The following is a 12,029-nucleotide window of genomic DNA, read 5'->3' as shown; positions in this document are numbered from 1 at the left end:
ACTCCAATTGCTGATAGACAACGTAAATTTTGCCAATCATGGCTATCTTTAGTCTTCCAGGTACCTATTTGTGCCACAGCACTCGGGCTTATCATCAATCAATGCATTGTCACTGTGGAAATATTCAGCATTTTAAACTTCGCAACGTCGGCAAGACTGGAATCAGGGAATGCCTGGACCATGGGCACTGATAACTTATCCTTGAGCATTCATTTGGCCTGGGCCCCTTCTATATTGAACATTGGCTCACTGCATATCAATGTTTAGCGTTCTCAGGCGATTTCCAAGATCTGAATTTCCCGGCAGAGAATTCATGGAGTTTTTGATCTAACCGAAATTCACCATCACTAACGTTGATTCGCGACTCTTATCTCTCTTCATCATATCACTGCTAAGGACTGAACCTGCTTTAATTTCAATTTGGCTCGGGGTCAGTGCGGCTCAATAGGACTTCGGCCCGTCTCCCTTTCACAACCCATCAGTGCCGAGAACAGAAGAGGGAATTTTGCTGACATGTTATGTTCTGAAACAGTTATAAACTCTCCAGTATATTTCACTGTGTCTTCAGCACTGTGAGATCTAGCCTGGTGTGCAATCTTTGTGTCTTTATGAACACTTCAGCAGAATATTAAATGAACATATGGAACTACAATTGCTGATTGACACTGTATGGTTTGCCAACATTTAAGTGCAGTGTGAGAACAATCAAAATGATCATTATTCTTCCATGTACGTTCATGCGCGGCATCATCCTAACAAACCGAGCTGATCACAGCCCGGCGATTAGTCAATTCATTGCCAGTGCGGAAAAATGCAATTTTCAACTTAGCAACGTGCCCAATACCGGAATCAGAGAGTGCCTGGATCGTGGGCAAAGATAAGTTAACATGAGCATAAAGATTTTCAATATCATTATACATTACATGAACACATCCGGAGCTCATTGCCCCGAAATGAGGACTGAGTGTGCGGGGCAATTCCTTCCGGGGTTTAAGTTTTCTTTCAAAAAGGTGTGAGAAAGTTTTGCTTCGTTTTCTGTCGGGCCGAAATAGCTCAGTTGGGAGAGCGTTAGACTGAAGATCTAAAGGTCCCTGGTTCAATCCCGGGTTTCGGCAATATCTGGTGATTTTGCGTTTCCTTCATTTTAAGGGGAGAAGCTGGTTTAATATCGAGACAGTGCTTGAGGGATGGGCTGTTCAGTGGTTGCGTGATACTAATTTTCGACATGATTTTTTTTTAGATTCAGCGCTCTTTTTCTGTTACTTTCTATTTATACTCTGCCCAGTTTTGTATATGAAGAGTGAGCAATGTTTTAGCGATGCGATGTGTTCAATTCTTATGCAGTAACTCGATCACCCAGTGTGTGCCGGATACAAAATCATCTCAGGCTGGGCTTTCACGCAGCCCTGGGGCATTTTGTTGCCGGTTAAATCGGTCGTTTAGGGCGTGGTATTAATAAAGCCAAGAGCGCGGGCCCGATCCCCATATGGGCCATCCCAATTTTTCATAATTTTTATTCGGTGAGTAGTAACATTTACAATCAAATCTTCATAACGAAACAAATCCACACGGAATCCCAAGGGATGGCAATTATTTGGAATAACAGCCATTGCTTCTTTGCCGACGGTGTGCAGAGCACAACTTTCTGTTTATACGTGTTTCTTGCTTTGCTGATAACCGCTGAACTGGAGACCTGTTCCCGTCAATGGTTATAAGCAGAACAGACATTTAGAACGGTTCTGTCGCCCGGAGATGGGCAAAAGGCTGCAGTTCAGGACAAAAGCACCAAATTAAATGTTCACACGGTACCGAGAGTGAAAATTCCCGGAAAACCAGTGTCTCCTCTTAAAATGAAGGGAGCGCAACATCACTCGATATTACTGAAATCCGGGATTGAACCACAGACCTTTAGATCTTTAGTTATTGCTCTCCCAACTGAGCTATTTCGGCCGAGAGTGAAATTCCATGAAAAAGGAGAGAATGAAATGGATTTCAGTGGAAGCCTAGCCGCACTTAACGCTGTGATTGCGCGGACATGTCTTTGGTGTTCTCCACAAAAACTGCCATTTGCTGCGAACAGATTTCCCTGGCGCGAATGTGATGAGAATTTCGAAACAGCAAGGAGGAAAGACTGGGTTGGTCTGCTTGCTGGCACAGACATTTTCAGCAGCTTCCCTGGTGGTCTAGTGGTTAGGATTCGGCGCTTTCACCGCCGCGGCCCGGGTTCGATTCCCGGTCAGGAAACATTGTGTTTGCGGTGCTTCGAAATGCAATGCTGTTCCTGAAGAAACTTGCAGCTCACCTCGCTATTGTTGCCCCAACCATCAGCAGCGTGTCGTGATACAATGGACACTTCTGTTTTAAATCTGCACTAAATGACAAGATCTCGCTCAACAAGTGGAACTCCAATTGCTGATAGACAACGTAAATTTTGCCAATCATGGCTATCTTTAGTCTTCCAGGTACCTATTTGTGCCACAGCACTCGGGCTTATCATCAATCAATGCATTGTCACTGTGGAAATATTCAGCATTTTAAACTTCGCAACGTGTGCAAGACTGGAATCAGGGAATGCCTGGACCATGGGCACTGATAACTTATCCTTGAGCATTCATTTGGCCTGGGCCCCTTCTATATTGAACATTGGCTCACTGCATATCAATGTTTAGCGTTTTCAGGCGATTTCCAAGATCTGAATTTCCCGGCAGAGAATTCATGGAGTTTTTGATCTAACCGAAATTCACCATCACTAACGTTGATTCGCGACTCTTATCTCTCTTCATCATATCACTGCTAAGGACTGAACCTGCTTTAATTTCAATTTGGCTCGGGGTCAGTGCGGCTCAATAGGACTTCGGCCCGTCTCCCTTTCACTACCCATCAGTGCCGAGAACAGAAGAGGGAATTTTGCTGACATGTTATGTTCTGAAACAGTTATAAACTCTCCAGTATATTTCACTGTGTCTTCAGCACTGTGAGATCTAGCCTGGTGTGCAATCTTTGTGTCTTTATGAACACTTCAGCAGAATATTAAATGAACATATGGAACTACAATTGCTGATTGACACTGTATGGTTTGCCAACATTTAAGTGCAGTGTGAGAACAATCAAAATGATCATTATTCTTCCATGTACGTTCATGCGCGGCATCATCCTAACAAACCGAGCTGATCACAGCCCGGCGATTAGTCAATTCATTGCCAGTGCGGAAAAATGCAAATTTTCAACTTAGCAACGTGCCCAATACCGGAATCAGAGAGTGCCTGGATCGTGGGCAATGATAAGTTAACATGAGCATAAAGATTTTCAATATCATTATACATTACATGAACACATCCGGAGCTCATTGCCCCGAAATGAGGACTGAGTGTGCGGGGCAATTCCTTCCGGGGTTTAAGTTTTCTTTCAAAAAGGTGTGAGAAAGTTTTGCTTCGTTTTCTGTCGGGCCGAAATAGCTCAGTTGGGAGAGCGTTAGACTGAAGATCTAAAGGTCCCTGGTTCAATCCCGGGTTTCGGCAATATATGGTGATTTTGCGTTTCCTTCATTTTAAGGGGAGAAGCTGGTTTAATATCGAGACAGTGCTTGAGGGATGGGCTGTTCAGTGGTTGCGTGATACTAATTTTCGACATGATTTTTTTTTAGATTCAGCGCTCTTTTTCTGTTACTTTCTATTTATACTCTGCCCAGTTTTGTATATGAAGAGTGAGCAATGTTTTAGCGATGCGATGTGTTCAATTCTTATGCAGTAACTCGATCACCCAGTGTGTGCCGGATACAAAATCATCTCAGGCTGGGCTTTCACGCAGCCCTGGGGCATTTTGTTGCCGGTTAAATCGGTCGTTTAGGGCGTGGTATTAATAAAGCCAAGAGCGCGGGCCCGATCCCCATATGGGCCATCCCAATTTTTCATAATTTTTATTCGGTGAGTAGTAACATTTACAATCAAATCTTCATAACGAAACAAATCCACACGGAATCCCAAGGGATGGCAATTATTTGGAATAACAGCCATTGCTTCTTTGCCGACGGTGTGCAGAGCACAACTTTCTGTTTATACGTGTTTCTTGCTTTGCTGATAACCGCTGAACTGGAGACCTGTTCCCGTCAATGGTTATAAGCAGAACAGACATTTAGAACGGTTCTGTCGCCCGGAGATGGGCAAAAGGCTGCAGTTCAGGACAAAAGCACCAAATGAAATGTTCACACGGTACCGAGAGTGAAAATTCCCGGAAAACCAGTGTCTCCTCTTAAAATGAAGGGAGCGCAACATCACTCGATATTACTGAAATCCGGGATTGAACCACAGACCTTTAGATCTTTAGTTATTGCTCTCCCAACTGAGCTATTTCGGCCGAGAGTGAAAATTCCGTGAAAAAGGAGAGAATGAAATGGATTTCAGTGGAAGCCTAGCCGCACTTAACGCTGTGATTGCGCGGACATGTCTTTGGTGTTCTCCACAAAAACTGCCATTTGCTGCGAACAGATTTCCCTGGCGCGAATGTGATGAGAATTTCGAAACAGCAAGGAGGAAAGACTGGGTTGGTCTGCTTGCTGGCACAGACATTTTCAGCAGTTCCCCTGGTGGTCTAGTGGTTAGGATTTGGCGCTTTCACCGCCGCGGCCCGGGTTCGATTCCCGGTCAGGGAACATTGTATTTGCGGTGCTTCGAAATGCAATGCTGTTCCTGAACGAACTTGCAGCTCACCTCACTGTTGTTGCCCCTACCCTCAGCAGCGTGTCGTGATACAACAGACACTTCTGTTTTAAAATCTGCACTAAATGACAAGATCTCGCTCAACAAGTGGAACTCCAATTGCTGATAGACAACGTAAATTTTGCCAATCATGGCTATCTTTAGTCTTCCAGGTACCTATTTGTGCCACAGCACTCGGGCTTATCATCAATCAATGCATTGTCACTGTGGAAATATTCAGCATTTTAAACTTCGCAACGTCGGCAAGACTGGAATCAGGGAATGCCTGGACCATGGGCACTGATAACTTATCCTTGAGCATTCATTTGGCCTGGGCCCCTTCTATATTGAACATTGGCTCACTGCATATCAATGTTTAGCGTTCTCAGGCGATTTCCAAGATCTGAATTTCCCGGCAGAGAATTCATGGAGTTTTTGATCTAACCGAAATTCACCATCACTAACGTTGATTCGCGACTCTTATCTCTCTTCATCATATCACTGCTAAGGACTGAACCTGCTTTAATTTCAATTTGGCTCGGGGTCAGTGCGGCTCAATAGGACTTCGGCCCGTCTCCCTTTCACAACCCATCAGTGCCGAGAACAGAAGAGGGAATTTTGCTGACATGTTATGTTCTGAAACAGTTATAAACTCTCCAGTATATTTCACTGTGTCTTCAGCACTGTGAGATCTAGCCTGGTGTGCAATCTTTGTGTCTTTATGAACACTTCAGCAGAATATTAAATGAACATATGGAACTACAATTGCTGATTGACACTGTATGGTTTGCCAACATTTAAGTGCAGTGTGAGAACAATCAAAATGATCATTATTCTTCCATGTACGTTCATGCGCGGCATCATCCTAACAAACCGAGCTGATCACAGCCCGGCGATTAGTCAATTCATTGCCAGTGCGGAAAAATGCAATTTTCAACTTAGCAACGTGCCCAATACCGGAATCAGAGAGTGCCTGGATCGTGGGCAAAGATAAGTTAACATGAGCATAAAGATTTTCAATATCATTATACATTACATGAACACATCCGGAGCTCATTGCCCCGAAATGAGGACTGAGTGTGCGGGGCAATTCCTTCCGGGGTTTAAGTTTTCTTTCAAAAAGGTGTGAGAAAGTTTTGCTTCGTTTTCTGTCGGGCCGAAATAGCTCAGTTGGGAGAGCGTTAGACTGAAGATCTAAAGGTCCCTGGTTCAATCCCGGGTTTCGGCAATATCTGGTGATTTTGCGTTTCCTTCATTTTAAGGGGAGAAGCTGGTTTAATATCGAGACAGTGCTTGAGGGATGGGCTGTTCAGTGGTTGCGTGATACTAATTTTCGACATGATTTTTTTTTAGATTCAGCGCTCTTTTTCTGTTACTTTCTATTTATACTCTGCCCAGTTTTGTATATGAAGAGTGAGCAATGTTTTAGCGATGCGATGTGTTCAATTCTTATGCAGTAACTCGATCACCCAGTGTGTGCCGGATACAAAATCATCTCAGGCTGGGCTTTCACGCAGCCCTGGGGCATTTTGTTGCCGGTTAAATCGGTCGTTTAGGGCGTGGTATTAATAAAGCCAAGAGCGCGGGCCCGATCCCCATATGGGCCATCCCAATTTTTCATAATTTTTATTCGGTGAGTAGTAACATTTACAATCAAATCTTCATAACGAAACAAATCCACACGGAATCCCAAGGGATGGCAATTATTTGGAATAACAGCCATTGCTTCTTTGCCGACGGTGTGCAGAGCACAACTTTCTGTTTATACGTGTTTCTTGCTTTGCTGATAACCGCTGAACTGGAGACCTGTTCCCGTCAATGGTTATAAGCAGAACAGACATTTAGAACGGTTCTGTCGCCCGGAGATGGGCAAAAGGCTGCAGTTCAGGACAAAAGCACCAAATTAAATGTTCACACGGTACCGAGAGTGAAAATTCCCGGAAAACCAGTGTCTCCTCTTAAAATGAAGGGAGCGCAACATCACTCGATATTACTGAAATCCGGGATTGAACCACAGACCTTTAGATCTTTAGTTATTGCTCTCCCAACTGAGCTATTTCGGCCGAGAGTGAAATTCCATGAAAAAGGAGAGAATGAAATGGATTTCAGTGGAAGCCTAGCCGCACTTAACGCTGTGATTGCGCGGACATGTCTTTGGTGTTCTCCACAAAAACTGCCATTTGCTGCGAACAGATTTCCCTGGCGCGAATGTGATGAGAATTTCGAAACAGCAAGGAGGAAAGACTGGGTTGGTCTGCTTGCTGGCACAGACATTTTCAGCAGTTTCCCTGGTGGTCTAGTGGTTAGGATTCGGCGCTTTCACCGCCGCGGCCCGGGTTCGATTCCCGGTCAGGGAACATTGTATTTGCGGTGCTTCGAAATGCAATGCTGTTCCTGAACGAACTTGCAGCTCACCTCACTGTTGTTGCCCCTACCCTCAGCAGCGTGTCGTGATACAACAGACACTTCTGTTTTAAAATCTGCACTAAATGACAAGATCTCGCTCAACAAGTGGAACTCCAATTGCTGATAGACAACGTAAATTTTGCCAATCATGGCTATCTTTAGTCTTCCAGGTACCTATTTGTGCCACAGCACTCGGGCTTATCATCAATCAATGCATTGTCACTGTGGAAATATTCAGCATTTTAAACTTCGCAACGTCGGCAAGACTGGAATCAGGGAATGCCTGGACCATGGGCACTGATAACTTATCCTTGAGCATTCATTTGGCCTGGGCCCCTTCTATATTGAACATTGGCTCACTGCATATCAATGTTTAGCGTTCTCAGGCGATTTCCAAGATCTGAATTTCCCGGCAGAGAATTCATGGAGTTTTTGATCTAACCGAAATTCACCATCACTAACGTTGATTCGCGACTCTTATCTCTCTTCATCATATCACTGCTAAGGACTGAACCTGCTTTAATTTCAATTTGGCTCGGGGTCAGTGCGGCTCAATAGGACTTCGGCCCGTCTCCCTTTCACAACCCATCAGTGCCGAGAACAGAAGAGGGAATTTTGCTGACATGTTATGTTCTGAAACAGTTATAAACTCTCCAGTATATTTCACTGTGTCTTCAGCACTGTGAGATCTAGCCTGGTGTGCAATCTTTGTGTCTTTATGAACACTTCAGCAGAATATTAAATGAACATATGGAACTACAATTGCTGATTGACACTGTATGGTTTGCCAACATTTAAGTGCAGTGTGAGAACAATCAAAATGATCATTATTCTTCCATGTACGTTCATGCGCGGCATCATCCTAACAAACCGAGCTGATCACAGCCCGGCGATTAGTCAATTCATTGCCAGTGCGGAAAAATGCAATTTTCAACTTAGCAACGTGCCCAATACCGGAATCAGAGAGTGCCTGGATCGTGGGCAAAGATAAGTTAACATGAGCATAAAGATTTTCAATATCATTATACATTACATGAACACATCCGGAGCTCATTGCCCCGAAATGAGGACTGAGTGTGCGGGGCAATTCCTTCCGGGGTTTAAGTTTTCTTTCAAAAAGGTGTGAGAAAGTTTTGCTTCGTTTTCTGTCGGGCCGAAATAGCTCAGTTGGGAGAGCGTTAGACTGAAGATCTAAAGGTCCCTGGTTCAATCCCGGGTTTCGGCAATATCTGGTGATTTTGCGTTTCCTTCATTTTAAGGGGAGAAGCTGGTTTAATATCGAGACAGTGCTTGAGGGATGGGCTGTTCAGTGGTTGCGTGATACTAATTTTCGACATGATTTTTTTTTAGATTCAGCGCTCTTTTTCTGTTACTTTCTATTTATACTCTGCCCAGTTTTGTATATGAAGAGTGAGCAATGTTTTAGCGATGCGATGTGTTCAATTCTTATGCAGTAACTCGATCACCCAGTGTGTGCCGGATACAAAATCATCTCAGGCTGGGCTTTCACGCAGCCCTGGGGCATTTTGTTGCCGGTTAAATCGGTCGTTTAGGGCGTGGTATTAATAAAGCCAAGAGCGCGGGCCCGATCCCCATATGGGCCATCCCAATTTTTCATAATTTTTATTCGGTGAGTAGTAACATTTACAATCAAATCTTCATAACGAAACAAATCCACACGGAATCCCAAGGGATGGCAATTATTTGGAATAACAGCCATTGCTTCTTTGCCGACGGTGTGCAGAGCACAACTTTCTGTTTATACGTGTTTCTTGCTTTGCTGATAACCGCTGAACTGGAGACCTGTTCCCGTCAATGGTTATAAGCAGAACAGACATTTAGAACGGTTCTGTCGCCCGGAGATGGGCAAAAGGCTGCAGTTCAGGACAAAAGCACCAAATTAAATGTTCACACGGTACCGAGAGTGAAAATTCCCGGAAAACCAGTGTCTCCTCTTAAAATGAAGGGAGCGCAACATCACTCGATATTACTGAAATCCGGGATTGAACCACAGACCTTTAGATCTTTAGTTATTGCTCTCCCAACTGAGCTATTTCGGCCGAGAGTGAAAATTCCGTGAAAAAGGAGAGAATGAAATGGATTTCAGTGGAAGCCTAGCCGCACTTAACGCTGTGATTGCGCGGACATGTCTTTGGTGTTCTCCACAAAAACTGCCATTTGCTGCGAACAGATTTCCCTGGCGCGAATGTGATGAGAATTTCGAAACAGCAAGGAGGAAAGACTGGGTTGGTCTGCTTGCTGGCACAGACATTTTCAGCAGTTTCCCTGGTGGTCTAGTGGTTAGGATTCGGCGCTTTCACCGCCGCGGCCCGGGTTCGATTCCCGGTCAGGGAACATTGTATTTGCGGTGCTTCGAAATGCAATGCTGTTCCTGAACGAACTTGCAGCTCACCTCACTGTTGTTGCCCCTACCCTCAGCAGCGTGTCGTGATACAACAGACACTTCTGTTTTAAAATCTGCACTAAATGACAAGATCTCGCTCAACAAGTGGAACTCCAATTGCTGATAGACAACGTAAATTTTGCCAATCATGGCTATCTTTAGTCTTCCAGGTACCTATTTGTGCCACAGCACTCGGGCTTATCATCAATCAATGCATTGTCACTGTGGAAATATTCAGCATTTTAAACTTCGCAACGTCGGCAAGACTGGAATCAGGGAATGCCTGGACCATGGGCACTGATAACTTATCCTTGAGCATTCATTTGGCCTGGGCCCCTTCTATATTGAACATTGGCTCACTGCATATCAATGTTTAGCGTTCTCAGGCGATTTCCAAGATCTGAATTTCCCGGCAGAGAATTCATGGAGTTTTTGATCTAACCGAAATTCACCATCACTAACGTTGATTCGCGACTCTTATCTCTCTTCATCATATCACTGCTAAGGACTGAACCTGCTTTAATTTCAATTTGGCTCGGGGTCAGTGCGGCTCAATAGGACTTCGGCCCGTCTCCCTTTCACAACCCATCAGTGCCGAGAACAGAAGAGGGAATTTTGCTGACATGTTATGTTCTGAAACAGTTATAAACTCTCCAGTATATTTCACTGTGTCTTCAGCACTGTGAGATCTAGCCTGGTGTGCAATCTTTGTGTCTTTATGAACACTTCAGCAGAATATTAAATGAACATATGGAACTACAATTGCTGATTGACACTGTATGGTTTGCCAACATTTAAGTGCAGTGTGAGAACAATCAAAATGATCATTATTCTTCCATGTACGTTCATGCGCGGCATCATCCTAACAAACCGAGCTGATCACAGCCCGGCGATTAGTCAATTCATTGCCAGTGCGGAAAAATGCAATTTTCAACTTAGCAACGTGCCCAATACCGGAATCAGAGAGTGCCTGGATCGTGGGCAAAGATAAGTTAACATGAGCATAAAGATTTTCAATATCATTATACATTACATGAACACATCCGGAGCTCATTGCCCCGAAATGAGGACTGAGTGTGCGGGGCAATTCCTTCCGGGGTTTAAGTTTTCTTTCAAAAAGGTGTGAGAAAGTTTTGCTTCGTTTTCTGTCGGGCCGAAATAGCTCAGTTGGGAGAGCGTTAGACTGAAGATCTAAAGGTCCCTGGTTCAATCCCGGGTTTCGGCAATATCTGGTGATTTTGCGTTTCCTTCATTTTAAGGGGAGAAGCTGGTTTAATATCGAGACAGTGCTTGAGGGATGGGCTGTTCAGTGGTTGCGTGATACTAATTTTCGACATGATTTTTTTTTAGATTCAGCGCTCTTTTTCTGTTACTTTCTATTTATACTCTGCCCAGTTTTGTATATGAAGAGTGAGCAATGTTTTAGCGATGCGATGTGTTCAATTCTTATGCAGTAACTCGATCACCCAGTGTGTGCCGGATACAAAATCATCTCAGGCTGGGCTTTCACGCAGCCCTGGGGCATTTTGTTGCCGGTTAAATCGGTCGTTTAGGGCGTGGTATTAATAAAGCCAAGAGCGCGGGCCCGATCCCCATATGGGCCATCCCAATTTTTCATAATTTTTATTCGGTGAGTAGTAACATTTACAATCAAATCTTCATAACGAAACAAATCCACACGGAATCCCAAGGGATGGCAATTATTTGGAATAACAGCCATTGCTTCTTTGCCGACGGTGTGCAGAGCACAACTTTCTGTTTATACGTGTTTCTTGCTTTGCTGATAACCGCTGAACTGGAGACCTGTTCCCGTCAATGGTTATAAGCAGAACAGACATTTAGAACGGTTCTGTCGCCCGGAGATGGGCAAAAGGCTGCAGTTCAGGACAAAAGCACCAAATTAAATGTTCACACGGTACCGAGAGTGAAAATTCCCGGAAAACCAGTGTCTCCTCTTAAAATGAAGGGAGCGCAACATCACTCGATATTACTGAAATCCGGGATTGAACCACAGACCTTTAGATCTTTAGTTATTGCTCTCCCAACTGAGCTATTTCGGCCGAGAGTGAAAATTCCGTGAAAAAGGAGAGAATGAAATGGATTTCAGTGGAAGCCTAGCCGCACTTAACGCTGTGATTGCGCGGACATGTCTTTGGTGTTCTCCACAAAAACTGCCATTTGCTGCGAACAGATTTCCCTGGCGCGAATGTGATGAGAATTTCGAAACAGCAAGGAGGAAAGACTGGGTTGGTCTGCTTGCTGGCACAGACATTTTCAGCAGCTTCCCTGGTGGTCTAGTGGTTAGATTCGGTGCTTTCACCGCCGCGGCCCGGGTTCGATTCCCGGTCAGGGAACATTGTATTTGCGGTGCTTCGAAATGCAATGCTGTTCCTGAACGAACTTGCAGCTCACCTCACTGTTGTTGCCCCTACCCTCAGCAGCGTGTCGTGATACAACAGACACTTCTGTTTTAAAATCTGCACTAAATGACAAGATCTCGCTCAACAAGTGGAACTCCAATTGCT

General features: G+C 44.4%; 10 non-coding genes and 1 pseudogene across 10 annotated transcripts; 10 read left to right on the top strand and 1 right to left on the bottom strand.

Annotated features, from left to right (window-relative positions):
• The window catches only part of LOC139251826 (zinc finger protein 271-like), a 315,853-nt pseudogene that overhangs the window by 28,680 nt on the left and 275,144 nt on the right, over nucleotides 1-12,029 (bottom strand).
• Nucleotides 1,043-1,115, top strand: trnaf-gaa (transfer RNA phenylalanine (anticodon GAA)). Its single transcript has one exon. It is a non-coding gene; the product is annotated as a tRNA-Phe (tRNA).
• On the top strand, nucleotides 2,173-2,244 carry trnae-uuc (transfer RNA glutamic acid (anticodon UUC)). The gene has a single exon. It is a non-coding gene; the product is annotated as a tRNA-Glu (tRNA).
• On the top strand, nucleotides 3,446-3,518 carry trnaf-gaa (transfer RNA phenylalanine (anticodon GAA)). The gene has a single exon. It is a non-coding gene; the product is annotated as a tRNA-Phe (tRNA).
• trnae-uuc (transfer RNA glutamic acid (anticodon UUC)) lies at nucleotides 4,576-4,648 on the top strand. The gene has a single exon. It is a non-coding gene; the product is annotated as a tRNA-Glu (tRNA).
• Nucleotides 5,850-5,922, top strand: trnaf-gaa (transfer RNA phenylalanine (anticodon GAA)). The gene has a single exon. It is a non-coding gene; the product is annotated as a tRNA-Phe (tRNA).
• Nucleotides 6,980-7,051, top strand: trnae-uuc (transfer RNA glutamic acid (anticodon UUC)). Its single transcript has one exon. It is a non-coding gene; the product is annotated as a tRNA-Glu (tRNA).
• Nucleotides 8,253-8,325, top strand: trnaf-gaa (transfer RNA phenylalanine (anticodon GAA)). Its single transcript has one exon. It is a non-coding gene; the product is annotated as a tRNA-Phe (tRNA).
• trnae-uuc (transfer RNA glutamic acid (anticodon UUC)) lies at nucleotides 9,384-9,455 on the top strand. The gene has a single exon. It is a non-coding gene; the product is annotated as a tRNA-Glu (tRNA).
• trnaf-gaa (transfer RNA phenylalanine (anticodon GAA)) lies at nucleotides 10,657-10,729 on the top strand. The gene has a single exon. It is a non-coding gene; the product is annotated as a tRNA-Phe (tRNA).
• Nucleotides 11,788-11,858, top strand: trnae-uuc (transfer RNA glutamic acid (anticodon UUC)). Its single transcript has one exon. It is a non-coding gene; the product is annotated as a tRNA-Glu (tRNA).

The sequence above is a fragment of the Pristiophorus japonicus genome, unplaced genomic scaffold, assembly GCF_044704955.1.
Source record: "Pristiophorus japonicus isolate sPriJap1 unplaced genomic scaffold, sPriJap1.hap1 HAP1_SCAFFOLD_45, whole genome shotgun sequence".
In the NCBI taxonomy this organism is placed as follows: domain Eukaryota; kingdom Metazoa; phylum Chordata; class Chondrichthyes; family Pristiophoridae; genus Pristiophorus; species Pristiophorus japonicus.
The sequence above is the reverse complement of the archived record's forward strand: the minus strand, read 5'-3'. Positions and strand labels throughout refer to the sequence as shown.